Genomic DNA, 26,361 nt, shown 5'->3' with positions numbered 1-26,361 from the left:
GGCAAATTGAATAACATGTTAAAGGCTGAAAAAGTACCGGATTCCTACCGCCACAGTAACGCAGTTTTATTCTGGGTTTAAGCGCCTGTTTCCTGGTATGAAGGATTGATTGGATTTGTACTCAGCAGTTTCTATTCGGAGCTGCCGACACAAAAACCCGGGGTATGGGACATATATTAAGATTTATGTCTTTCCAAATGGACTACATTTTCTATTTTTTGACATATATATAATAACACTCAATGGAGAAATACCTGTATTTTCTGCATTGTTGGGATGGAAAAGAAAAGGAAAAAATACTCAATCAAGATTAAACAATTTGATAAAGTTTCTTATATATTACATTTGTACATACAATTTTGTATACGGTATATCTAAAACTAGGCCAAACATTACAGTACACAAAGTACTTTCAGAGATGTTTACATCCAATTGCTATATAAATTTGACAAAAACACATACAAATAAATAATGGCCCTACCTATTGACAGTTCACAGAGTGTGTTGTACTCACTATTTCTTTGAAAATATGCTGTGGGCAAAGTAATAGAAATAGTACAGCAGCAATATAATGCTTAGCCTAATTTACATTTGGGGCTTCACCTTCACCATGCAAGGAAGTAAGTTGATATGTAGCGCCACAGCACTACAACATGTTTTATCTTTACAGCTCTATAATATCTTCTGTCGAGGGCGAGTCACCAGTAATTCCCCGTCCTCTCCACTGCATCTACTGAATAATTCTGACAGTGGTTCCTCCTCCAGAAAGCCACTTTACAGGTGAATCATTTCTGCATTAACCAAAGGGCTCATTGCAGCAATGTGGTCCTGCATTGTGTGCAAAAGTGTGGGGGGGATTATTTTGAAAACGTAATTGGATGGATCAGTCATCAGTATGTTTTTTCAGTTTCTCAAGAATAGGTTTGGCTTAGTAATGTCCCTCATTCTTTGGTTTTTAAACTGAGTAATACAAACATCTGATGTTTACGTTGGCGTTCTACTGCGTTCCAGACTGAAATACCTCCCAAACTTTTCCAATATGTTGATTTTTGTACCCAATAACCTGCAATATTAATGACATTCCCATCAGCCTCTGCTGTACTTTGAGGTTGATGCTAATTAGCATGCTAACACAAGTAAATGGGATACCTGCTAAGCATCACAATTATGTCATATGAATGAAATTAATTTATTCTCCTTTTCTCCCTTCAGGGTGACTTTCACATTTCTTATTATTTCATATTCTTAGGGAGTATAAATTATACATGATCTTATTGTTAGTCTATTGTACTTAATATAACTTTGAATAATATTTGAATATCTGTTTTTAATGACAATATTGCTGAACTTTAAACCTTTTACCACCTTTTAAGTCTTTGATCAATGCCTCACTGGCTTGGCAAATCATTTGCACAATCTTAAATGTTGTTGGTTTTTCTTAATGCTGCAAAAAATAAAGGAATTCTCGCGGGAAGAGTCTTCTGCGAAAAAAACAAACAAACTTGATAATTTAAAATGGTTTAAGTCAGGGGGTCGGCCTGTTGTTGTCACGCTTCAGCTAGGATTTATATATAAAAAAAAGAGGGGCTGTTGGGTAGCTTAATTGGTCAAATTTGAATTGAATTCAAGTAGTAATATAAATACAGGGCTGAGGGAGGCCAGGCAGCGGAGCCACATGACAAGACTGTGCTTTCAAGTTAAAAATGAGCCCACGTCGGAAAAATTCAACAGGGACATGAAAAAGATCAATGAAAATGCTTTCTGTGTCCGACATCTTTACAAGGCTGTGGGGTTACGTCTAAAGGCCATATTGGAGCTTTAACAACTATGAACTGAGAACACCTGTAAACTCTTTCACCTCTGCTGAAATGATGTGAAAAACGTATGTGCCTTTACAATGATGCGATTAATTGATTGATTAATAGATTTCTATGGGATCATTATCAAGATTCATTTTTATGTTAAATCATAAATAGAATTTATACATTTTTTTAAACTCACAAATATATATCTCAATAAGGACTGAAAGCACATAACTACATGCAAGTCATCTCATCAAGGAATGAAAATCAGGGCTTTGGCAGTCACACAGATACCACGTGAGGACCATGAGAACTGCTTTGGGCTTATTGTTCCTCCAACAAACAACATTAGGTAAGTTGAAATAGCAATCTGCTGCTTTTCAGTGACACCCTGACAGCGCTTCTACGGCCTTGTGTCAAGTATGAATTGACTTAACTTCTCAGGTTGCCTCTGCTGCACGGTGCATATTCCTACATATACTATTCGTGGAAGCAGTTCAATTCAATGTGTCCTTGTCCACAGGGACATTTCCAAATACAATTCACATCCTTTACCAAATCCACAAAAAATCGAAAGCACGAGCAGATCACAGGCCAGGTTTTAAAGGCCAGTTGCATGCTGGTTCCATGATCTCAGCCTGCTGCTCCCAGTCTACTGCATGACTCATATCCCTGAAGGCTGTTCGCATCTCATCTACACCCTCTGTATCGCAATTTACACATCAAATCCCTCACTGTATTTTTCTAATTCAAAACATGCTTGTGCCAGCCTTTGTGCCCACAGTGTGAATGTCTGAGGACTCAGTTTCAAGCTAATTCATTGAACAGTTCTGTTTTCTAGTTAGAAAGAAAGATCTCAGCTTGTGTATCTGTAAGACGCTTGTCGGATAATTGCGTAATCATCACGCCTCCCTTAACAATCACTGCTTCCTTTTTACTTTTATCTGGCCTGTCAATCCCAATCCCATTTTAAACTGTCCATATTTCATTCCGACAGAAACCTAGAGACAAACAATGAAACAATAAAACACAAATGTGGGAACATGCCATCCTTTTAGGATCAGCTTTCATCGAATGAAATCTTTTTAGCAGGATGCATCTTGACAAAAATGAATTACAAAGCCTAAAAATTAAGATAAACAAAATAAAAGTGAGTGTGCCGGGAGTGTATATATTAGTAAATTGGAATCTTATGGATATTAATCATTTAATTTTAGATGCTCATTGTGCAGGAACTAAAGACTTCTAACATATATTCATAGCATTTTATGTTGGATTGACGCTCCTTGCGTGTCTCGATGTATTGACGTTATGAATGCAGCAGGTGCAACACAGAAGAGCTGCATTAGGCACGAGAGCTTATCGTTTTTCTACCGTGTGACAGAATTTATTATTTGTATATTTACTGCTTTGCTGCATAGAATAAAGACAAAACTAAAAGAATCGAACAATATGCTGTCATTCACGTAATGAAATGACATCACTGTGTCTGCAGCTCAATGCAGCTTTTTGACAAACAACACCGAAGCAACGTTCTGTTGTATGATGTAGTTATGGTTCAAAAGGCACTTGTTTTGTTTGTTTGCTTGTTTGAGGTCTATGTGTTTGTCTTTTACCATATGAGAAATCCCAGTGGATGAAAAGATACAGGCTGCCTCCGGGGCTCAAAAAAGATTCTTGACGTTGACTTCTCTGTCAGTGTGTGTGTGTGTGTGTGTGTGTGTGTGTGTGTGTGTGTGTGTGTGTGTGTGTGTGTGTGTGTGTGTGTGTGTGTGTGTGTGTGTGTGTGTGTGTGCGTGGGTTTCTGCTACATGACACTTCAGCTGTGGGAGTATTCAGATCTCAAAACAAAGTTTCTCTGAACACCGAGTTGTCTCACTCTTCACGTGATCTCACTTTCACTTCTGCAATATGATCGGACTGTTCTTGTTGTGCCTTTGCTGAAAAATCTATGAAAATGGTACATTAGAATGTGATTTCTTAAGCATCATGGATGATATTTTGATGGTGATTGAAAAAACTAAAGTGAGGCAGTCATGGAGTTAGTATATTTACCTTATTGGGTGCTGGATTTTAGTACAACCTTTACTGATTGCTTGGTTTGGCCTCTTGCCCCAAAAGAGAAAATGAGGGAGATAATCGAGCTCTGTTGCCAAATGTTTAACCGTTAATAGGTGTGTTTTTTAATAGCTTAATGTATCTCTTATTTAATTACTGACACTATTTGAGAAGATACAGTTAAAGTGCTTCTCTGGCTTTTGCTGTTATAACATTTTGAGGTGAATGGTCAATTTTTTTTTTCCATAAAAATACTGGATGAAAGAAAACTGCAGACAGTTGTCTTACTTACGAGGAGTAACTGCATTGCATTTTGTGCATTTAAGCAAATGTGTTAATGCTTGCCTAATGCTTTAGAAATGTCGATTCTAACATTGACACAGTTTCCCCGAAGGTTGATGAACACATTCACATTTAATATTCTCTGTAAAGACATTCATGTTTAATTTGATCAAATTTTCCCCAGCTTCATTTCCATCCCTTATGTGCTTGCTCCTCTTGTAAAACGCATGCAAAATGCTCATTCATTTAGAATGAAAGTATAAAATATTTGAAAGAAATAACAATAGACCAGCATAACATTTGTACAATTCATAAAACTGGTCCACATTGAGCAATGAGATATGTAATTTCCTGCTGACATCTTTTTAAAAAAATACCTCTTTGTAATATATTGTCTAATTCAAGAACAACTGAATACATGCTTACGTTTTGATGTGGGGTTGCCAGGAAAGGTGGTGCTGAGGCACCATTTGCACTAATCCTCCCAACACGATGCCCTCAAAGTCTGCAAACTGTATCTTCTCCAGCTTTTGTCGAAATGCAGTCCATCAACTCGGGTGCGCGGGCGCTGGTCTCAGGAAGAGTTCTTCCTCCTGGGTTTTTGTGTTCAGCTTTTGTGTCGCTCAGTTGTCACCACTGGCTTCAGATCAGTTCACTGTGGAGATAGAGAGCAACCGAAAAAATCATCAAGTGAGCACAGCTTACCTCCATTGGCAATCGCAGAGGTCAAGGTGTTACATTTTTCTGATGAAACTGTAATGGCATTAAAATATATTTTGAGTCAAGAGTGTGTTTGCTAGTCATTCTGTATACAGCATCCTGGTTTATTACTTTCATGATTTACTCTTGGTTAGAGGATTTACTGATTTATCTTTCATTTACCAAACTTTCATTACCTTATTCTAAATTAATCAGATGTGGATTTGGGATTCAATTTAATAAAAAACTGAACTTGCTGTTTTAATGGCAGTTAGAAAAGTATAAAGTCAGCCAACTTTAAAAACGCATTACTTTTCCCTAGATTTTCAATCAAGTTTAATGCTGTGCTCTTTCCGGCTGAGTCGGTTATTGCACCACCATGATAGTCCGACGGTTGCTTAATAAACTTCAGAGAAGCTGTTAAAAGAATGTCGGCGTGAAAGGTTTCCATCTAAACTTTTTCCCAGATGAACCTCAGCCAGCATCCTCCTCCACCCTGATCGCACCGTCCTCATCGTGCTGATCAGGTCTCCTGCTCACAGCTGACTGCTTTGTGACACGAGACAGCAAGCCGTCTTCCTCAGTTCCACTTACTCCTATGGTCATGGAGAAAAACCTCACCTGATCACAGACTCAAAACGACTGAGCAGTATTGCTCCCTTAATATGTATTATTTTTAGATTCTTCAACATACCGCCTCCAAAGACCTCAGAAGAGGATTTTTTCCAACACAAACTTTGGAGGCCACCTGTTGGATTATTTCACTTAGGTATCGGCCAAACGTATACATGAAGATTTCATAAGACTGATGAGTCCCCACTTGTTTTACACTCTCTCAGGTATTAAGAGTCCCGGTTCATAACCAGTGCTGCTCATTCAACTCTTTATTGTGTTTGGACCAAACTACAATTACTAACGTCACATTTTTATTGAGAAGGTTTATAGAACCTTCTCCTCATGTCAATCCATCCGTTCCAACTCAACCCCCCGCAATATATCTAACTCCCCCTGCATTGAAGTGCAACTCTTTGAACACCTCGGACATTAGCTGAATTCTTAAGTGAAACAACTGCAGCAGCTGCCACGTGTTCAGACAGTGCTCATCGCCTAACATTTAATTCCAGCATACCGTCAGTTATACGGTTGGCTTATGATTAAACAATCCTCCGTGCCGACAAATCAAAGTGACATACTGGGGCGTTAGAGTGTGGTTAACATGGTGATGGTGTTTAACTTGTATATCAGAGAGCAACACTTGTGACATACATAAACAAACACATTTGGACAGTAACAGTTTTATCTACAGAATAACTGTCATGTGGCCCCTTCATTGCCAGTAAATGAACACAGAGGCAGATTGTGGGAGGAGCAGAAGCAGAGTAGGTAGGTGTCATAAAAAGGCTATTTTCTTCTTCGGGGAGGTCCACTCTAAACCCCTCAGCATTGTCAACACATCCCATAATTCCTCCATTCATTGCCATGACACTTAACCGACCCTTTGATTCCCAGCTCTGAGACGCAGGTTGGGTTGCACATCTCCAACTCCTAGCCGAAATCTCCAATTGGATTCCTCCCAAACACCTCCCGATCGACCTTGACAAGACTGATCCGCTGTTCCCCTCTCAGAAATCCTGCTCTTAACAAGGGCCGTCAATCACAGTTACACCCGCGCGGTCGCTCTTTCCCAGACTGACGTTTAGTGCGATCCTGGACAAACAACTGCTCTTGCAGATGTGCTGCTGACTGAGATGCAGTTTTTTGTACAGACGCTCTGTGTCTCATCTGGACTGCTGCAGCTCCAATCCGGCAGAGAAACTTTCAAATAACAGAGACAGTTGTCCGACATAAGCTTCATAATGGACTGAAAGCTAATTTCTTATGTGCAATTCAACAGCATCTGTGTACAATTACTAGTATTTCCATTTCAGTATATCCTCCCTTTTGTGCTGCCATTTGAGAACAAATACAAAGGGACATTTTGGGAAATATGTATATTGCTTTATTTCTTATTAAGAACACACATAATACCCATTCTACGTTAGGGTTTGAGGTTAGATGCGTATAGTTTAGCTTAGCATGAAGCAAGGAGACTTGAGGCTGCTTAAATACACATTTTCTTATGTCAATCATGTCCAATCAACTGAATTTAGCACAGGTGGACTCAATCAAGTTGTAGAAACATCTCGAGGATGATCAGTGGAAACAGGATGCACCTGAGCTAAATTTTGAGTGTCATGGCAAAGGCTGTGAATACTTATGTACATGTTATGTTTTCGTTCTTTATTTTTAACAGATTTGCAAAAATGTGCAAAAAGGGCCTAATTGTTCCTCTTAATGTTTGGCCTCACATCTTGCAAAACACTTTTAAATACACACAACCCTTTTAATAATGATATTCCCTTTTTTGTAAAGCATATATTCAACCTGCTAGTTGTTCTTTCATACACAACATTGAAACTATGTACAACACTTACTATCGTTCCTCATCGTACTCCCCGGAAGTAAGCATGCCAGCATATCTCCCAAAACATTAACTATTCATTAAGGTCATAATCGCCATGTCACGCTTTAAAAAACAGCAGATGATTAATGGTGTACAGTGATCGTTTTTGCCTCCATGCCAGGCGTCCATGTTGTGGGTCAGGCTGCCTCACATATCGTGGTTGCTATAGTGAACCCTTTGGTTGCTGTTTCTATGGAGGTATAAAATAAGAATCTGTGTGTGCACGAGTGTTTTAAATTGTTTGGAACTCGCTGCGCTTTAATAGTGACAGACAGCGAGGGTGCAGAACCTGCAACTGGAAGGATTTGACACACACACACACACGCGCGTTACTCTGACACACAGATACGCTGCGATGTGATCAGACTGTCAATGCGGGCAGCACATAATGCCTATTCACTGACAGGGAGGTGGCTGAGGGCAGCGCGGACCGGGATGACAAAGATGACGGATAATTGAGACGGAGCCTACTAAGTGAGATGATTTCACACGAGCGGCTGGCCGGACCTTTCGTTATCATTGTGCCCAACGTGTCCTTGCTCTTTCCCATTCTGTGCTCTGCTGTTTCCCTCTTGAGGCCCGTCTCAATGACAAGCCGAAGAGCGTTCTCTCTTCGCTCGTTAACCGAGGAGTGCATCAGTGCTAATAAGAAAGCTTTTACACGGTTAATTAAGAGACACAGTAATGCAGTATGTAATGCTCAATTTACTCATCTCACTCTCCCTCTGGTCTTCTTTAGTTTCGTTCAGCATTAATCCGTCGGACTCTCCTTTTTCTCCTATTATGTGGACTCTTATTCATCTTTGTTCCTGTGCTTATGTCAAATTTGCTCATGCAGGCTCCATTTTGAGCCTCTACAATGCCCTCCTCTCTCTCTCTCTCTCTCTCCCTGATCGTCCATTTCTTTTAAATCTCAACCTTGAAGTTACTAACTCGGGCAGAGGAGAGGGGAGAGAAGGAATAGAATAGGAAGAAGGGGAAAAAAGGGCCAAAGTTAAATAAATGAGCTGTTTGATAAAGATATAAAGATGATAAATTACTAGAAAAAGGGGGCAGCATTCACCACAAGAGAAATATTGGCAGGCACTGAGCTGCAAGGACTTGCCAGTGAAACTAACGCAAACATGGAGGGAATATAGAGCGGAAGAGGAAAGGGGGTCTGTGAAAATAAAGGGATGGTATTGAAGTAAAAAAACGGATGAGTAAATAGACCAACCATGATCGAGCGGGAAAGGAAGAAGAGGAGGTGGGTGAGAGAAACCAACCGAGAGAGAGGCGAGCTGAGGCTGCCGATTTAAAAGGTCCCCGCGATTCAACATTAATTAAAAGTTGTCCACTGATGAATTGCCCTGTGATGAATTGTTTCCCTTATCATAAAAACTATGCACCACAGAGGGACAGCGGTAGGCCAGTAAATCTGTCATCCATGTTTTTCATGCTCTCTGCCTTCGACAGTAATGAGCCAGGCCAGTATGATTGGCTGCTCAGCTGCTGATTAAAAGCAGTTTCCTCTAATACATGGATTTACTTTGACATTTCTTGCGCAGGACACATAATGGCTTCATTACAGCGGTGAAAGCAATAATTATCTTCATTTGCAATTCTTCTCTCATTTGTTGTTCTGATTAATGAATGAATTTTTTTTTTCCCCAAAGGTCAAAGAATTGTGAAAAATGCCCATCACAGGCCACGGAGTCAACTGGAACTAACTGGAACAGGTAATTCAGCTCAGCAAAATTAGCCTGGCAAAAGGCATAAAATGCGTAATAATGAAGAAACAGACATGTTGCTATTTGCTATTTGTACACCTTACAATGAGATCATCTGCGTTACAGAACTTTAAACTTTTGAATCTCAGATTGACTCATTAATAGATTAGAAAACAATAAAAACAATTCTAACGTAACAAACCAATTGGGAAGGACTACTAGGAATATATTTGTATTGATTAATCAATACATTCAATTTTCCTATTGGGAGCCTGACCGTGTGCCAGCTTTCGTTGTGCCCTTCAGTTGACTTCACTATTCCACGTCCAGATGTGTGCACATTTGGTCCCACTTCTAAGGATTAATAATCCGTAGTTGCAGCCCTACAAATAGACTAATCAATTAATCAATGATTTATTTTAGCACTTCTTCATAATGGCTTCTCCGGAGACTCATATCTACTAGGAAGCCTTTATCCCCAAACATGCATTTAAAGCAAATTCACAGAATAAATTAAATTACGTTGACAGCGACACTATAAAACACTTTGTCATGCAAACGGTTGATTTGCATCTCACCATTGATTAATTCAAATATACCCTGCAACAGGAAGACACCTACAAAGGCGGGACAATCAGGCATTTTGCAAATGTGCACAAGCAAGCCACATTGAGGCTGTTATGTGACGCAAAGTGGGAGACAAATTGCAGAGTTGCAGCCCGAAATGGTTCATGGCCTCGGCTGAGTCTGATAAATTCTGTCCGTTGAGCTCCACTAATCACTGCAACCTTTCCCAGACACGCCCCTCTTCCCCGGAGAGCTGACGATCACGCTCCCGGGCTCAGGGCAGCCACTGGCAGACCCCATATAACACACCCATGGAGCCCCTCCACTCACTCAGACGTGTGCTCTTTATGCATGGATTCATTGATTGTAAGAGGGATCACAATCAAAATATGGTTTCCTCTGCTTCTCTCCCTGGAAACAGAAAGAAAAAATGCAACCGTTTGTCCTTTTTTTGTGACTCGCATGAATCAAGAAACCGCATACGACAGCACAAACATTTCCATACGTATCATTCTTAATTGTTTTTTTGTTCTACCTCCATCTCACATACACACGCATAGTGCTCGTTTGTGACCTGTATCAGAGTAATTGATGCAATGACTGGAAATAAACAGGCAATTTAAGTGCTGGACACCTCACTGCTCTCTGTCACCTTTAGATCCTCTTGGTCCCCTCTCTCACATGCACACACAAACGCACACGCACACAAACACAACGGCATAGAGGACCGTCTCACATTCAAGCATGCTGTAATAAGGGACAAGGTCAACATGCTGGAGGGAAATAAAACATTGGAGTCGGAGAGGAAATTAGGAAGGATATACAGAGTGACAGAGGGCTTGCAAAATAACAGAGAGCAATCCTACGGATTATGACTCATGTCTAGGCGGCCTGTTTATTAATGACAAATTTACAGCCCCACGAGAGAGAGCAACAGAGCGCAAACTAAACTACTTATTTCTTTTCATCTTTGATGCTGTGACCACTACAGCCTGCAGAAGAGGTGGAGCCCAGTGAGCACTTTCACCTCCCTAAACGTTTCCTCTAAAAATTCTTCCCACTTGCGCGACGGGTCACCCTCACCCGACCCGACCCGAGCAGACAGCGTTCCAAACCTCTCCTCCCTGCAGCGAGCTCGGACCAAAAAAAAAGACAGAAATAGCCGTCGCTGATCCGACCGGCTTACTTTATCTTTTGACCGCCTCAAAAGTCCCTTGTGCTGTTCAGTGCATGTATCCACATCCTGAGCCATGTTAGCACTAATTGCTCAAAGAGGCTACACGTCACAAATGTGTCCTTGCTTGTCTTGTTCCACATGTGCATGAGCTGGCCTTAATTTGAGCCCACTTGCTCCTGTGAGCATCATTTGGGAACAGTCATGCTGCATAAATATTAAAAAGTTGCAGCCAATCGCGTACACTGCACAGTTCATAATAAACAAGGTCTAATAGTTGAATACGTTTGCATGTTGACGTGCCCTTAGGAGCGCCGTACTGTCTGCACAGTTTTAGGAATATAAAGTCAAGCATAAAATGATGGAGCAGTACTTGACAAATGGAGTGTAAATAGGAAATCATTTGAGAAGTGGTTTCCATAAGAGAATGCTCTAATCACCCTCGTCACAGGTCAACAAAGGTTGTATGCGCTTATTCATGCAGGAAGGTCAATTAAATTAAAAAAAACATGACTTTTTTTTTTATGTATCGTAGGGGTTTGAGTTTCTTCCATTTGAATGATGGGATTTTCACTACAGAGAATGAGGTCTCAAAGGAGTCTGTGTAGTTTCTATTTCCATCATCGCATCTGTTGACTTTCTGATGACTATTTCTGGGGAGAAAAAAAAGCTGTGTGTGTGAACACTCATATCATGACCTTTGACCTCAGCACTGCAGCTCAGCCATATTTGTCAGGACTGATGACATTTGGGCTGATTTCGAATAGTCCCAAAAATGTCCTACTAACATCTATTGCTAACCTCTTTTCCTTGACCTCTGTGGAAAACGTCATGGGGTCAAGAAGAGATGGTTGGGAGAATGCATGTGGAGTTTAGACATAAAGGATGGTCCAGAGGTTCCTATGCTAAAGGAGCTAAGTAGGGAAGCATTGAAGCGCCTTTCCTTAGAATTTGGGGAATTCAAAGAGCTCTTATCATGGCGGCCACTTACAACTTTCGAGTCATTTTACTCAGTTAGGACCTTTATAAAGCAAAAATGACTATTTGAATCAAGCCTCAGTTGTTATCTTTCAAACCGCGTGGCCTTCACTCTAACAGAGCAACACGGCCTTGACTTTGACAGTGTTCTGCAGAACAAAGTGACGGTTCAATTCCCTTAAAATAATTCTGGCTCCAGCTCTTGTTTTTAAAGTGAGAGTACTGCTCTCTAACCTCAGATAAAAGTTGAATATACTGTGCCGTCATAGTACCCGTAGGCATATTTCTGCTGTGGACTCCTTCTGTCCAGGTTTTTTGCGATAAACAATATTATTGTAATTTTCAGACAATTTTATGCCACTGATTACATAATGACAATATAATAACATGACCACGTCCTTCTTCTTCCTCCACTAAGATTAACCTCTGTCTCCTTTACTTCTTGGACACGCTCCTTTCTTCCTTGAAAGATTCCAAACCCTTTCTGTATGGCAGCATCATCATCGCAGCCCCCTGATAAAAACAAACCCCACTCAAACAAGAAAGCACACTGACGCACACTCGTACTGAAAATACAAAAACACAAACACACAAGCACACACTGCGTAGGCTCTCTGCAGTGCTTTCACCTCATTGGCCACAGCATTATACTTCATTAACTATAGAGCAGATTTTACCATTCTAAGTGATTTGCTTCCTTTGTCTTTGTTTAGCCTCGGAAAAGCCGCCTGCCATAAACCCTCTGTGCCGTCTCAGAGTCTCAATGTCACAACATTTTACGTTTTCCTTGCAATTTTTTTAATTATCATTTGCTATTCATTCCTTTATTCCCAGAGAGAGAGAGGGAGAGCACTGAAAGAAATCCACGGCCATATGAGTGATTGGGACTCTTGACAATAAAAATTGGAAAGAGATAAAAAAAAGACGAAGGACTTCCAGAGGGGTCAAACACTGCCATTGTGTTGATGAAAAAACAAAGAAAACAGACACTTTCATAAAAAAGGTGTGATGTAATTTTCTAAAAAGCTCATAAATTATAAAAATATATGTAATGTGTTTATATATTTAACAACTCTCTGAAATATTAAACACCTTCAGTATTAAAAATCACACTGCTTACGGCTGTTACATAAAGGGTCGCCATTTGTCTTTCTGCACAGAGGAAAGTTAAACAATTCAGGAGGCAGAGCGGGGCCACAGAACCATTTTAAACCTTCTGAGAAACTTCCAGTGCAATTGATCATTGCACTTCATTTCACAAGGCACAAAGCCTTGCAGCGCAGAACGAGGACAGCTCAGAGGCAGGAGGAGGGGAGGAAATCAGAAACAGTAAACCTGTCCATCTGGGCCGCGTCTGTGTGGGCGGCAGTTATTGCCCCCGGACGGGGCTTCCGCACCGCCAGCGCCCGGCGTGTCGCTGTGATCTGACCCGGTGTGGGCGGTGCAACAAGCTCCGATTGCTTCTGTGTTCTGGTCTCGCAAAGTTTAGGACGGGCAAGTTATTTGTGACTGTTGCTTTACCACAGCTGACCGCATGCAAGCACTCAAAGGGGAGCAACAAACTGAGACAACACACTGGAAATGTCACAAGAAAAATAGAGCTGTGAGCACAGATTTTCCGCTTCAAAAGGAAACAGGCAATTATTATATGTGAAATTGTGAGGTGCTGCTGCCATACAGATGACACATAATAATCATATATGTATGATATTGTATGTAATAAGTCAAGCATAATGCTCATTGTTATTCCGTTATTCATTTTTCATCATTATTATACAATCAAAATAATGTTTTCCTTTTTTTTACTCATTTTTCTAACTTTCTAAAACATTCAATAATACATTCTTATTATGAAGAATAGAAGTCTGAATTATTATTTTGTTTTGGAAAAAATGTACCTGCTGCGTCTGGACTGTGTGGTTTGTCGGAGTCAGATTTCCTGGACAGTAACCAAAAAACTGATCAAGCATTGAAAGCAGATTATCACACCACATCATCCTCTTTTCCCACCCACCTCAAAGCAGTGAAATGAAAAACTAACTCTTAAACATGAGCTAAAAACTGACTTCACTTTTATAGAAAGTGTGTTCATGGTGGCTCCAATGACTCATAGCACAAAGCTGGCTGACGAATCAGGTTTGCAGGGTCTTTGATGTTCCGTTGGGCGGCAACCAGTTGTTCGTGCATATGACAATTGTGCTTTAAAACAGCCCTTTCTTGGAGATGATTACTGATAACTCGTTAATCTTGTGGCCCACAGAGCGTCTGAATACATCACTGATTTACATAAATGTTCCCTTCACTATCCCACTTTGCAATTTATCCACTTTTATTGCAGTACAGGGCATGTTTAGTGCCCTGCTAGTGAGCCTCTTCACTAAGCCTTCTGTCATGGTTTGTGAATAATTCATTTAAACACGATTGACCGGGGGATTGAATTAGGGGATTGATTGACCAGTGGGCTCGTAAAGAAGGTATCCCAATGACCACTGAGACCCAAGTGTCGCTTAAATGGCTATTGGGCAACGTACTCAACCAGTGCAATGCATCACAACAGCATGCATTGGAAATATATGAAATAAGCATGAGTAAAAGCTATGGCACATCTGTGTAACGCTCCCAATGTGGAAATGTAGAACGTTTATTGAGGAGGTATATAAATCATCAGCAAATCATGACAAATACACTTTTCGAAACTTTAAAGGTATTCACAGTGCTCTCCAAGGAATCAAGGATAATTTGTCATTAAAACTATTTATCACATTTCTAGAGAGAGAGAGAGACACACAATGTGTGTTTGTTTTGACTGTTAAACAAATGTCTCAGCTGTTATTAGTAATGGCAGTAATTAGTGTCAGGAGGCTGGAAGTTAACACCTTTAACTGGTGCTACCAACAAGATTCACACAGACATCAGGTTGGATAAAAACTGTCTGTCAACGGTTTCCAGGGTATTATCATTGCCACTGATTCTGTCTTTGTCTCCCTCTGTCCGTTTCCTCCATCAAAGAAAAAACAACAAATCCCTGTATCCCTGATCTTCCATTACTGCCTGTCTTGCTTTATCCCTTCAGGTTCAAGTCTGAGCCTCATGTTTTGTGTTTCTTTTTTCGATTTTGTGCATTTCTGTGTTAAATGAAGTGCTGGACATGCCCTCCTTCTACAACAATACCGGATTACCCGTGGATATTTTGTGTGTGTGTGTGTGCGTGTGCGTGTGCGTGTGTGTGTGTGTGTGTGTGCGTGTGTGTGTGTGATCATATTGTGACAGGAGACACATCTTGGGGTTTTTTTCTCTTTCTGTATGCTAAATGTAATCGCGTGTCTTGCAATTTCCTCTTCGAAACAACTGACCTCCGCCTGAAAATTGTTGTAAAATTCAGCCATCCAGCCTCCACAAAGCACTAATCAGATCTTGGATTTCCAGAGCTGCTGTTCAGTCTACATCAACCAGAGAACCTGACCCAGATGTCACTTCCCATTTAGAGGGAAGGAATGAAAAAAGATTGCCATCGGGGAATTCTTGAAAAACAAGACAATTGTGGAAATTGTTACTGATGCTCGTTTTTCATGCAGGCTCCTCCTGTATTCAACACCACTTTACAGTCAAGAATCTTATGATATATCATAATCATATGTAAGACTCAGTTTAACGTCAGTTGTGCTGTCTGTAGTCTATAGCTGAATTCTCTATGTATGTATATATATATATATACATATATATATACATATATATATATACATATATATATACATATATATATATACATATATATATATATATATATATATATATATATATATATATATATATATATATATATATATATATATATATATATATATATACATATATATATATATCAAAGATACGCACAGAGGGGAGAGCGGAATGGCATACGCTGTTTGTATAATAAAAGGTCCTGTTTGCATTTTGCAGAGTCATTTGAGGAGGTGTCTTCTTTTTGCTATGAATGAAGCTCCGGCTTTCTTTTATATTAGGAGAAAAAGGGGAGGAAAGAACCCACACGAACAACAAAGCAGAGCTTAATTATTGCTACAGTAAAAAACACAAAGAAAGTAAACCCACTAGCCTTCCCGAGACAATGAACACAGATATCTTCATCATAATATGTGAACGTATAGGGAATGGATTTCAGTATGTTGATCCGTTTCCATCAAAGAAAAAAAAAAAACCTGAATCAATCTAAATTTCAAATCCGCCTATAAAATAACACAAGTGTTTTAGTTTAAATCAATTCCTCTGTGTGCGCCGCTGCTTTCAATTATTGATTTTTCTGGCAACTGCTCGCGTGGCCCTGTGCCTCGAGTCCCTCTGGATTAATTTACAGGCCTTTTGTCAACGTGCTTTTGCATGTTTTAATGGCCACAAAGCTGTTTGAGCAGCAGGGACTGCAGCGTGTTTGCTGTGTGCATTAGAGCCACCCTTAAAAAAGGCAACAATAGGAGACTCAGAGTTAGTGAGTCACGTTCATATGTGCTTTTTCGCGAGTCAGTTGGCAAATATCTGTGCTTGTCTTGGCATGCCCGCTGCACCCCACTGGCTGCCTGTTGTCACTCAGGGGAACAGAAAGATGGAGGCTAGTCAAGGGAGTGGGGACGATGTGAGGACCAGAGTCCCGAGGCTTTCTTTCTCTATTGTTTCTCGTTTGTCTCCCTGATGATAACAAAAAAACATGGCAGACCCGAAAGAAGAGAGGGTGTCATAAGAGAGAGAGAGAAGGAAAGAATGCTGAAGGGAAAGAGGGAGGGAGTCTTATGTGGAAAGCAAACATGACAGCGCATTTTTCATGTTAATGGAAAAAATTACCACAACATGGTGATTCTCAGTGCATTAGTCCACATGAGCGCACCCTCGGGTTTAACACGACACCAACCACACCCAACAATGTGTTAGTTCATGCATACTCTGCATGGGAACAAAAATCCATCAATATGAAGGAGGAAAAGGGGTTGTGATTGATTCCACGTTTGGCGTCGCACTTTGGCGGAGAACACAGGCTGCGTTTAAGTGGAGTCAATCATGTTGTAAGAAGTGTGCCGTCCTCATTACGATCCAAACACAAGCACCCTACTGTACAAATACTAATAATGAGGCAGAAAAATGACAGGTCAAAAAAGCTCTTTCTTCTTGTATGAAGCATGACGACTTTTACCCCTCAAGTATCCAGCTGCACTTACTAACCAAGCAACACGCTTTACAAAGCCTGTTGTCAGGGCTACTCGCTCATCAACAATCAACCTACAGTTGCAAAAAGAGCATTTTACAATGTCAGCAACATGTATGGGTTGAGCATCCTCTGCATAAACACTTACATTGGATTTGGCATAAAGTATCTTGGTAGTCTTTGCTCTGCTGCAGCAGATTTACAGATTAATAGATTGTTCTAAGCCTTTCATGTTACACGACCAGCCACGACACACGCAGATACAATCTGCTCGTATTCCCCCTCATTGGAAACTTGAATATTTAATACATTTGCCCCAGAACAGAGCGGCATTCGGCAGCTTTAGAGTCATTTGGACTGTTCTGAACCTGCGTGTGTGTGTTTGGTCGAGCCGTGTCCGATGCAGCTCTGTTACTAACAAACTCAACTGAGCATGCATTCTCAGGCGATTCATAGGACACTGATTTCTGTGATTTACAGGGTACAGGGGGGGTTTAACAGATCACTAAATCACTGGAGGACACCTTCTCTAACTGGATTTAAACGCTTTAGTGTCTACAAATGTCAATACTGCTGGGCCTCAGAAAGCCTCCTCCAAGTCTCATTTAGATAGAGATGTTGTTGTTTATTTAGATTAAGCAAAGCCAACATTCAGGTGTTGTTATTTTGGCATATTTCTTTTTACTATTACTTTGGGGATTTTCCAAATAATTGTCAGCATGTTCTCCTTACTTTAAGCTGCGGGCCGTTTCTCCTTGCGTTGCTCAAGATGTTTTGGATTAATATACCATGAGAAATATTTCAGATTAAACACGAATAGCCAACAACAACTATCGGCCAACGTAAAGATTACAAGATGGCATTCTTAGTAGCTTTGGGGTTGTTTTAGCTGACGACTGTTAATTTACACTGCATGAAGTAGCAGTAGAGGACAAAGCCCCCTCTGAGAGCACCCTGCACCATTAAATGAAACATTGTTTCCAAGGCTGCATGAGACTACATTGTCAAAGAGATATTGCTAATATACTTAGATAACCCCTATTTCCACATACACAAGTTGTGTCCCAGGTTGTGTTGAAGCAGTTAGGTTGATTTTGTTTAAAATATATTGTATTGTTTGTTTGTTTGTTAGATTAAAAAGGCCTCAAGAATACGTAGGATCGAGAAAATCCAGACGGCAGAAGAACATATTTCCAATGGGAGGAGCAGAATGTTTGATTTGCCACATTGAATATGATGGAGGTTATATCCCCTGCATCAATGTACTCAGAGCCGGTTGAAGCAGAAATGAAAATTGAGCGAGGGCGATGTGAGTCTCTCAAGGTGGCACTGTAATTCATGAAGCAGGAAGTTATGCCAACAAAGGCTCTTTTGAGACGGAAGAATTGGGATTTTAATCCAGCACAGGTCGCTCTTACGGCATCAGCTTTAAGCTACTGATGTCCGTTCCTGCAACTCATGCTATTCCAGCGCATGTAGAATGACACTTTTTTTAAAGTAAAGTCACATACTCGACAACGTCAACGCAATGAGGACGACGCCCGCACCCTCCTGCAGCTTTCATCAGCGAAGGGCTTTTATCTGAACTGGTCACTCTGCATGCGCAGCGGAAGAAAAGCTACTCAGTCACTCGCAGCGTTAAGCCGTCCGCTTGGAAAAGATTGACACATCACAAGTTTTTTTTTCTTTGGCTTCTGTAAAAAAAGGCAGACATTCATAACACTCAAAAATACATAATGAATGCAGGAAGTTGTGTTTTTTCAAACCTCAAACCACAGTAAATGGTCATATCACCACCACAGCTGATGTAACAGGGGGAAGATATGCAATGCACAGAGAGCCAGACTGAAGCACAGCAGGGGGGGCGGAGCAGTTCCTGTCGGCTCTTTTTAGCGATATCATGTCAATCTCTCGTCTTTGCACCTGCACTGGCTTAGATTCAGTATTAGAATGTGAGCTTGAACCTCATAGATCTTACATATTTATCAATGCATTCTGATAGGTGGGATCCATAGGAGTGTCTGCGTGCGGTGGGACTGCCTGTTAGTGTAACAGTGGTGGTTATCATCCCACCAGATGATCCCAAGCACCCCTTCAGCACCCTTTATGCCACGAATTGGCCTTTTAACAAAATAGGGCATTATCAAAATAATTTAAAGTGTCAATTAAATAATTTGAGCCATCTATATGATCTGGTTCATCTATTCATTCAATATATTCATTACCTTTTTCAACTCCTCCTCCTTCTGTGATGCTAAAACAATTCAAAATTGAAGCAATCTGCAATCCTTCCTGTAACCCTGAGCAACATGAACACGTGCCAGTATTGGTGGTTTTGGTGGTGCCATCACACATGTTTCGTCGAGCTAAAACATCTCCATTGAAGCTTAATTTTAGCCGCTCCGCTCCAACATCCTTATCAATATCTAAAAGAAGCTGAGGAGGAAACAGCTGAACCACCTGGCTTTAAACAAACTCATCTCAGAACTCATCGGCTGTGGTTCCAGCAGAAGATGAATGCAGGATCTGATTATAGAGATTTTATTGGAGATACCAACCCAGTTACAAAGCGGGCATAGAGGACGGTGTTGCTCATAATCACAGTTTTGACACCAATGTTTTTGGGGTTGGGTTGTTAACAGCTTGACATGCTTTGGTATTTTTCTGCTCTTCACGATGACACCATAATGAACTAATATCTTGTTTACGAACATCTGATTTAAATAAAGTAGACTGTGTTTTTCTCTCAGTTGTCAGAGAGTGAGACTGTAGAGAGCATCAACACTAATGGACACCACGCATTGTATAATAGGGGCTATGCTTCATTATGGATTTTCTTTGTTGACTTTCAGATGCTTCATTTTGCTCTGTTTCACCAGAGAAGATTCATGCTGTCTTCTTGAGGCCAGTTATAGAGGTTTTTGAGTTGTACAAAACTCTTTTCCTTTTCTTATTGCTACATAACCTTCTAACAACATCTAGGACCACATACTGTTGGAAGTACTAAGATCTTGCTGGCGGTTAAAATTGATTCATTAGTATATCATATTTCATACTCATTTTCAATCAGCAATCAAGAGCCATTAGGGAACAATCAGACATGTCCATTTGTATTTAATTTGCCTATGGGCCGGAGTGCATGTGCTGATACCCCTGTTCCCGCTCTGCCAAATAAATAGTACTCATAAAACTCCTGCGTCTGCTGCACAGGATGGCAGGAAGTTTACAATAAATGTCTGGATAGATCTATGAAACACTGTATTGCCAACTATTTGGAAATGAAATACACTAATGGCTGCCCAAAATGTCCCACAAAGGATATGATGTAATACCTCCATTTACGTGTAAATTACATTAATAGGAGCTAGTCATCAGAATGGAAGACTGCAGCATGAAAACAAGAAAGATGGATGTTGAGGAGTGAAGGGTGAGCTCAGACTGGGCCGTGAAGATGCTTCATTAGCTGCTAGTAGAGAGACACAACGAGCCACAAACTGACCCTTTCTTGTCTCTCCATCACTGACTAAACCTCCGTTTCTTCCAGCAGAGGTTCAACGGGCGGTTTGCCCTGCAAAATGTAAAACTAATTATTTTGTGGTTTTGGCCAAAGATAGAGGCTGTCCTGTTCAGCGCAGGCCCTATGGCAACGGTACCAACACCACCCCACTGGCTCCAGAGAGCCATGCCAAGCCTTCCCTTCCATTTCCTTTCCTTTCCTTTCCCTCCTTTCCTACCCTGCAATGCTTGCAGTGGAGAAAAGGGGAGAGGGACTTTTTTCCTGGTAGTAGCTTCAGAAAAGCTTTCATTAAAAACAACAACAAAAAACGGTTGGGTGCAAAATGCAGGTTACTATGACCAATTCCATTTAAAGACTTTTTTGTAGAAATTAGATCTCTAAATGCGACTGAGAAAATACCACTTTCTCTTTTGGCTTAATTCTCCCACATCATTTTAGAGCCCTTCAATTTCCCCCTGCCGTGCGAGAGTAAATCATCTTCCGATGTGTTCCATCACATAAATGTGGGTGTGCTCTACATCATGACACACGCACATACATTTTGGATTTTGTTTTGGTACTAGTTAGTAATCAGTTTTAGCAATATGGCACCACACTGTGGAGTTCTCTTTTGGATTGACTTAACCTGCAATGAGCGAATGGTGAGTAAGTATAGGTGCTTTTTGTCTAACTCAATCTGAAACCATTTCCATGTCCTGTTTTAATCCCACTTGTCAGTCCAACTCCAATCTGCTACGACAGGTTTCCACCTACCGACCAGCAGGAACACTGCAAACCATAAATTTATCAGCGGTTAATGGTGACAATGGGCAGCATGAAGGCTGTCATTCCCATAATGACTGGGCTGTCATGACCGACTGTATAATAGCTAGGCTGTTATGTTTAATAGACAGGAAGTTTGCCTACTCAAAGTACGAGCAAAAAGTAGAGTAGGGTGGTTTAGTCAAGGCCATCTAGCTCAGCTGAGCCGACGTCATCAATCTGTGACCCCAGGGATATTTTAATCTGTATATTGTTTTGTTTTAATTTTTCCATGCAGCGTGTTCTTGCTCGTTTTTATTATTATTATTAAGAAAATTATTTCTACGTGGATAAAACATGTTAACAATCTAATCTGCCAAAGTTTGGGAGAAAAGGCATTTGGAAAAAGAACATACGTTTATAACGTGAATAGGTAAAAAATGTGCAGGTACTATACACTCACAATTGAAACAGGCCTGGAAACTGGCTGATCACCGGCAGCAGCAGCACGAGGCTCTGATCCGCTACATGTTGCCAAACAAGGGGCGCTTGCAGGTTGAGGTGGTCATTATCGAAAGTAAGCTCCTAGACCAAGTGCAATAATGAATGGTTCCGTCTACATTATCCTGCTTATTACATAGCTACTTAAAAAAGGCATTAATCAACCGACACAATATACTGATTTGAAAGGTTTGCAGTAATGCAATGAGGAAAATCAACGAGGCAGCTCAGCAGCGGGGCCATAGAGACGCTTGTAACTGGCATGCATGGCCACGTGCAGAACCCGCTGCACAGAAAAACAGCTCAACAAATAACACACTGTGGGACCTTTGCACTACCGATACCTTGTGCCTGATGATTTTACAAACGAATGACTAGAAAGCCACTAATCCTTTAATAGCCTTGGTAGAAACTTCATCGTTTGGTCATCTCATAGCACAATGTACATTTCTCGCATATTCACTGACATGTGATGAAGCCGTGCAATGGACCTCCGTAGCTCACCAGACAGCCACTTCAGAGTACCGATCCAGCAAGATGGATGCATCGGTTAGCGAGTGATACGTGTTGTTACCGTTAAGTGCATATGCAACAATAAATTATATGATAACGCGATAGCAGCTCGTAGAGTAGACTCGTGTTTCCTCCGAAACCTTATATAGCATTTCAAGTCTTATCAGCAATCGTTATCGGTATCACAGCAACTGTAATAAGCATTACGGCTGCAGTGCAACTCCAGGGATTTTTTTTTCCTTTAAAAAAAGGTATAGTTTGTGGTGGAACATGGGTAAGTCATAAAAGTGAGCAACGTTATCAGCAAGGCCATTCACCACGGCTGCCTTCATTACTGCCAGAAGCAGGAGTCTGTGCCAATGAGTCAGAGGGTAGTCCATCCAAGAATATCTCTTCCAACTTCCACAAGATGAATTCCTCTGGAGATGCCATCTGTTTGTCTATCGCCCTGTACCATGTGCCCAGGTTGGATCAAGTTGTGCAGCAGGCATGTCTCAAGCCTCTGCAGCTCTTTATTTCTACGAGATTGGTTACGGCTCTCTGAAGTGCCCCTTCATTGCGGTTTCACGCGCAACGTCGACCCTGATCCTGATATTCAGCACACAGCATTTATTCATGTGTTGCATCGGGCAGCTGTGTCGACATCTTTTACCCAAATGCTGTCACGATCAGACGTTGATGCTTGAAAACTGATTCTCTCAGAGGTGTTGAAAGAGCTATTGTTGCTTGACTTTTTGCACTGCGCTGAAAAATGTGACGTTTTCTGATATTTACTCTGGATCATAATGTTTGTAATTCACATCTTTAGATCTACTGCGCGATGTGTTGATTCCAGCATGCCCTGCTATTACGTCCAACTGTTTTACCAACTTAATGACAATTTAATGGGCATTCATGGTGGGAGGCACTGCTGCAGGAGTAATAAATGCAGTCATTCCGTCCACAAGTCAGATAAGTCAATGGGAACCCAGCAGTGGGGGTGGGGTGCGGTTGCGTTCAGGCTATTCAGAACTCACCAACTTCTTCATTCCAAATAGTAGGCTAGGTATTTTTTTGTGATTTTTCTTTAATGCATTTGCTTTGATACTTCTCCACCCAACTGGCATTAAAATGCCGACATTGATCTATTCAAATTACAAGTGTAACTGCATTGTGTTTTATGGCATCAATATGCAGGGGTTTTTTGCTCGTTTTATTCTGACATGCCCATCACCCTGAAGCTTTAATATTGTGTCTTCTCTCCTTTTGTTGTTTGAATTATATCCAGCCTGGGCCTTTGAACCACAATCCACTTCTCACATTATCACTCAAACAGGAATCCTCAATCAAGTGGTTTGGCATTTGCAAAAAGGCGACGGTGTCATTTCACATGCAGACCTTATTATTTCTTGAAGTGATCCTCAAACGTCAGACTAGAATACCTGTTGGGGGCTACAACGCACAATGGAACACTGAAGGGGTGATTTTACCCCCCCCCCACCACCACCCTCCATGGCCAGATCCCATGATGAACAGCACATTGTCAGTCCGCGCACATCGACAATCAACGCTCACCTACCGGATTCCTCTCGCTTCTTTGATGCAATGTCCCTCGCATTTGGCCGCCTCCTTTAGTGTGTGTGTGTGTGTGGGGGGGGGGTATGTCTCAATCCCACAGCACGGGTCCTCCGGTGTCCTCCAGAAGCAGGTGTGACCACAGGCTCGCCTCGTTGTATTCCCTTATGTTTGTCGCGGGCGCAATCACGAATGCTGCGGTTCGACCGGTGACCGGAGAGCCGGTGCGATCACTCTCTCTCTCTCCCCCGTCTCCGTCTCCTCTCTGCAACGGCTCCCTCCGCCCGGCTACCTCCCCGCTGCGGCACTGCCTACATGGTAATACGGAGGAATAAAAAAAAGATCAGGACAAAAAAAACAAAAAAAAAACGTGTTGCTGGCGAACTTGCGCGCCTTATTATGGCAATTAGTCACCGGGCCGGCGCGTGCTCGCTCATCCGTGCTTCGTTTGCTTAATAAAAAAATAAAATAAAACAACGACAAAATGTGCTGGCTCGCAGCTATATCCGCTGTATGCGATGAATAAAGCGCCGAAACGTGTTTTATTCTCCGGAAGAGAGGGAGAGAGACAGAGAGGGAGAGAGAGAGAGAGAGAGACTGAGGAAGAAGAAAAAGGATGGATGGAGAGGATTAAAGGAGAGGGAGGAGGAAGCTGGAATACATTTGAGAAAGATTTCCTCTATGTGTCCTTTGAATAATAGTGAGACATGGTGCATATTGCACATGTCTCACACTCTCTCTCTCGCTCTCTCTCTCTCTCTCTTTCCCTCAGCTGCTCCTGTGCTTTGACTGTGCTCTGAGCTCGTGCTAAATGAGACACAAATGATTGTCCATCTATCTGTCCGTCTGTCTGTCTCCATCAAGAAATCCATCCTTTGATGAACAAAACCCAGAGGGAATGTGTGCAGATGCATTTTCAGTTCTCCACACGTTTCTGCACCGTCTGGTCTCAGTCTCTTTACCTTTTTGTGATGCATTTTATTTATTTATCCTTTTTGGGGGGAGGTAATTAGAGCTCCACTCTGATTTGCGCAGCGTGTTTGGCAGGTTATGTGTCTGTCCATTGGTGGCACTCTTTAGTCCGAGCGTTAACAGGGAGAGAGTGTTTTCGAAGTGGTCCTCATAAGTGGTTGGACATCTGCTGCAGTCCCCAGAGTGATGTGGGACCCGTCTCACTGCGGGAGGAACCGAGTGCTGTGAATCCCACCGGCGTGGCTGAGCTCAGACCTGCTGCTCACACTTGTGCATCAAAAGCCAAAACTTGCCTGCATTACGAGCCTCCCAAGAAACCGCCAGTGTGAATAGAAGTGGTCCATCGATAGTCACTTTGTCCCCACACTTATTTTTGAATTAGCAAAAACTGTCCCTCAATGAAGCCAGTTTTGTGAGATGTTCAGAAAAGCTGAATTGTACGCAAAGGTAAAACTTTAAGCGAGGATCCGAGGCTGTTTTAATTACAACGTTGAAGATCAGTGTGCAATGCCAATGATTCAGAAGGACCTTGAAAAATGAAAAATACAGCTACACATTTATTTTGTCACCAAGCTTCCAAGAATGAATAAAACACAGATGATTTAAGAAGGTGGAGAGAAAGTAGGCGTGTTTGTAGCTGTCACAGGTGCTAATCAAAAGTGCCTGTTCCATGTCAAACTGAGACACCGGCGTGGAGCTGAAGGGGAGTCAGGGGAGCTATCCGTCATTATGTGCGTGCAAGCAGAGGCCGCACCGAGTCCTTGTTTTGTAAGTCTCGAGCATGCCTCGAGTCCTGTGGAGTCCTGAACTTGGTGTTGCCAGTCCTGCACAAGTCACGATGCGCTCTTCAACAAATGAAATGCCACAATTCACACGTTTCGCACCCTGCCATTCGAAATCACCACTGGTGTGGTTGTTTTCCAACATGCACCATGGTACATCTGTACCATGATGTTTGTTCTTTGGGGTTCTCTCCTGCAACTTGGCGAGATGCTGTTGTGTTGGTTGACGCTAAGTTGACCGGGTAGATTCCGGTCGAGCAAAAGAAGGGAAGTTCATCGATTTGTTGCACACTTTTTAAATAACATTTAACGTTTTTTAATCTTTGTGCTTTAGGGAATGTATCCAGTAGTTTATAATGAGTAAAAATGCTCAAATAACAGTTAATTTACCAGTTGTTGGTGACGAGTTCCAAGTAAAAGTCTTTTTTTGTTATTGGCAGGCTGATGTCATTAAATTTGTGACTCAAATCTGACTGGCGGTCCGGATCATGCGACTCAATCCTACACCTCTTTGTGCGAGTCATCGACAGGTCCAATCACCGTCAAGCTGACAGCTGCAGACATTACAGTGGCTCCGCTGCCTCAATGGTGACTTTCACAGCTGCAGTAAGGTGATCTGATCCTCGTGGTCTCTGTACTTCATTTATTCTTCTGCATGTTGAAGCCCTGAGAGGACTACAATACTCATACACCAGTTGTCTTGTACTGGCTAATATAAACTACATATGACCTAACATAATATATGGGGATGTATAATGGGCGTGGGTCTTGCCAATTTGCATTTTTTATTTATTTTTATAATATTTTTTTTATGTGTTGAA

The 26,361-nt window shown here is 41.4% G+C and overlaps 1 protein-coding gene across 2 annotated transcripts in view; it reads right to left on the bottom strand.

Moving 5' to 3' along the window:
* flrt1a (fibronectin leucine rich transmembrane protein 1a) overlaps window positions 1-24,391 on the bottom strand; it is a 31,773-nt gene extending 7,382 nt beyond the window's left edge. The window contains exons 1-2 of one of the 2 annotated variants that reach the window (XM_040182448.2): window positions 23,791-24,391; window positions 4,569-4,797 (exon numbers count right to left, since the gene is read on the bottom strand). The gene's annotated coding sequence lies outside the window, so the exon portion shown is untranslated. Of the gene's footprint in view, window positions 1-4,568; window positions 4,798-23,786 lie in introns of both variants that reach the window. The other variant, XM_040182449.2, reaches the window with a different exon arrangement.
* Between the last annotated feature and the right edge of the window lie 1,970 nt (window positions 24,392-26,361).

This window comes from Gasterosteus aculeatus, chromosome 7 (genome assembly GCF_964276395.1).
Source record: "Gasterosteus aculeatus chromosome 7, fGasAcu3.hap1.1, whole genome shotgun sequence".
Classification (NCBI taxonomy): Eukaryota; Metazoa; Chordata; class Actinopteri; order Perciformes; family Gasterosteidae; genus Gasterosteus; species Gasterosteus aculeatus.
Note: the sequence above shows the minus strand (reverse complement) of the source record. Positions and strands in the feature narration are given on the sequence as shown.